The following is a 3300-nucleotide window of genomic DNA, read 5'->3' on the forward strand; positions in this document are numbered from 1 at the left end:
GCAGAGATGAGAACAGAATGAGACAGAGAGACAAAATGACAAAATGGACAGATACATCTATAGGCTTTTTCTTCTTTTTCCTTCATGGGCTGAGACTCCCACGTTTTTACGTGTATGACCGTTTTTACCCCGCCATTTAGGCAGTCATACGCCGCTTTCGGGCGACATCTATAGGCTAAAATGTGAATGGGGGGGGGGGGGGGCAGAAGGGGAGAAACGGGAGACAACAGACTGACAAAAACAACATAAGCTGAAGCCAATGCATTTGACGTAGCGTAGGTCGTGTGAGTAACAACACTGCAATTATTGATTTGTTTCGGCGCCAGCGAGCATCGTTTCAAAGTAGAAACTCATGCCTAATGTATGGTGCGATATGCAAATGTGGACGCAGGCTCTCAAATTATTCATAACAAAGTGTAATGTTGTTAACAATAGGACCGCAGATACAATCTTACTGATGGACGTAACCTCATTTCTGTTGGTCTGTCGGTCTGTCTGTCTGTCTGTCTGTCTGTCTGGCTGGCTGGCTGGTTGACTGACTGGCTGGCTGGATGTCTGTCTCTGTCTGTCTGTCTGTGTCTGTCTGTCTGTCTGTCTGGATGTCTGTCTCTGTCTGTCTGTGTCTCTGCCTGTCTGTCTGTCTGTCTGTCTGTTCTGTCTGTCTGTCTGTCCGTCTGTCTCTCTCTCAATCTCTCTCTCTCTCTCTCTCTCTCTCTCTCTCTCTCTCTCTCTCTCTCTCTCTCTCTCTCTCTCTCTCTGCATCATTGCTTGTGTTAAAAATTCTAAAAGAGGATTTCCCAATGAAATATGACACTTTTGAACGCATTAATTGTATGCGACTTCGCGCGAGAAAGACGTGAGCACACATTTATGTTTCTCTGTCAACGTGTGTGTGTGTGTGTGTGTGTGTGTGTGTGTGTGTGTGTGTGTGTGTGTGTGTGTGTGTGTGTGTGTGTGTGTGTGTGTGTGTGTGTTCGTGTTCTATAGTATATATACATGTATATGTATAACTGTCCTTGTCTATTTTGATGTAAATGTGTATCTGCCTTTGTGTGTTGGCTTACGATATTGAACTGAAAGCATGCGCCACACAACACTAAAACATAATCAAAACTTTCTCAGTCTTTGCAGCTTCATCTTGAAATCAGCATTCAGATTTCACTATACATAGTTTCCTGTAGTCCCTCTTTCATTGTTTGTTTGGGTCTCAAAATCAAGGGTGTTTATAGTTCATTAATCAACACAATCTGTGTGGTGAGATTATCTACGCACATCTGAATGCGTTACACTTCATTGTGGCATACGCCAAACAAAAGAGCCGTTTATTAGTAACTTGATACCACGGATGCAACCAGAACGTATTGTGTCTGCATCCGTAGTGGCTTAAAATATCAGTTGCGTCTGCTTCAGTATAATATAACCTTGATAATAACAACAGGCGTACAAGTAGCATCCGGGATGAGACCATAGAACCACAGTATATATATATCAGCAACACACACGCGAACACAGAGACATAAATACACACGCACACACGCACGCACGCACGCACGCACGCACGCACGCACATACACATATACACACACACACACTCATACACACATGTTCACACAAACACACACACACACACACACAATTTGTTGGCCGCATTGTGAGCGAACCCATTCTTAAAACCAGCTGATGTTATGATAATGCACAAACCTTTACGTTGCAAACCTAATTATGTAACATTATCAGGGACGTCTCTTTTCTATTGTTTAGCACCTCGTTCAAACTGCAGGCTATAACCGTATAATGAAGTGCAGCTTCCACTCTTCGATTCGTCAGTATTATACATGTCTCGTCAACATATCGGGCTCTATTGCTACGCTGAAAAGAGAATAGCTGTCAATAAAACGTCCGACAGCATCAGACGGACAATGATGACTGCGTGCGAGAGCGATAGATGAAAAGACCAAAAAATACTGTACTCCACGTATGAACCAAGACGATACAACAAATAACGTCGACGTTTCGACCCTTTTGATAATCTGCACAGAATTGTTTCAAGAAATGTTCGATATTTCGCACATCCCTCTGGGTTCAACAACAAAATGTGACCCTCCACCACGAAATGAGTCGAATGTCACCTTTGCATGATTTTCATATTTTTACATTTTCCTAAAGAGTTTTTTATGCTCTTTCCAGTGGTGAAAACCGTTTTAGAAAAGAGGAAAAACTGTGTGAGTTATAAGCCTGTGACTAAGGTGACCCTCACACTGTTACCAGACACTCCCCGGACTTATATTAAGCCTAGCGCAGAACCGCGCGAGGTGACATGCGACTCATTTCGTGGTGGAGGGTCACAAATGAGCGGTGTATGTCAGATACGGAGCATGGACTTTTTTTTTAGGCTAAAAATGTGCACGGGGTCAAAATGCACACAGAAATATACCGGTGGTATTTGAACGCCAACATTAACACACCCCTCATTGGAAAAAAACGAACAAACAGAACAAAACAAAAAAAATCAGATATGCATGCATGCGTGTAGCAAGTTGAAAAACTGTAATCTGCATGAATGGTTATTGCGGCGTACAGGGTTTTGTTATATGCCTCAATGTGTAAGGGCAAACTACACACTGATTTTGGCGGCGATATTTGAACACCAAAATGTATACATCTGAAGACAAGACTTAGATATTTTAGATACTTATATATCTTTTTAGATATTTAAAACAAAAATCGTTTAAACAGATCAATGAAATATCTGCTTGTGTGTGGCACTGTGAATAGCAATACTATAGTAGTACATGTAGTGCGCAATTATATTTTTTGAGTCTCAGAAGCCGCAAGGGTGAAACTGCGTGCACACAGAAAATGTCGGTGTTATTGGCTCACGTAAGTGTAGCCTATGCGATCGTAACTTTGTCTGTCTGTGCGTGCGTGTGTGCGTGTGTGTGTATGTCTGTGGTAGAAACTTTAACATTTCCGAGTCTATGTGTGAGTGGTTATCCAAGACTATGGATAAAGCTCGCATAAGATTACGTCACGGTCAAAAGTGTTTGACGTCAATTAATGCATCATGACGGCATGCCTCCCTGTAGTCTTTCTCTCTCGCGTGGTGTGTGTGGTCTCGGTCATTGTTATTTTGAGCGGGCCGAGACTATTTGGCAGTCGTGTCCCTGTAAGTAGGCTACATGCAGACACAGACAGATCTAGATCTAGTGTCTCTCTTTCTTGCACAGTCGTCACCTAAGCTTACTGTGTGTGTGGGTGTGTATGTGTGACGGAGTGATTGAGTTTGTGTTACTGTTTGTC

The sequence above is a fragment of the Littorina saxatilis genome, linkage group LG13 (assembly GCF_037325665.1).
Source record: "Littorina saxatilis isolate snail1 linkage group LG13, US_GU_Lsax_2.0, whole genome shotgun sequence".
Classification (NCBI taxonomy): Eukaryota; Metazoa; Mollusca; class Gastropoda; order Littorinimorpha; family Littorinidae; genus Littorina; species Littorina saxatilis.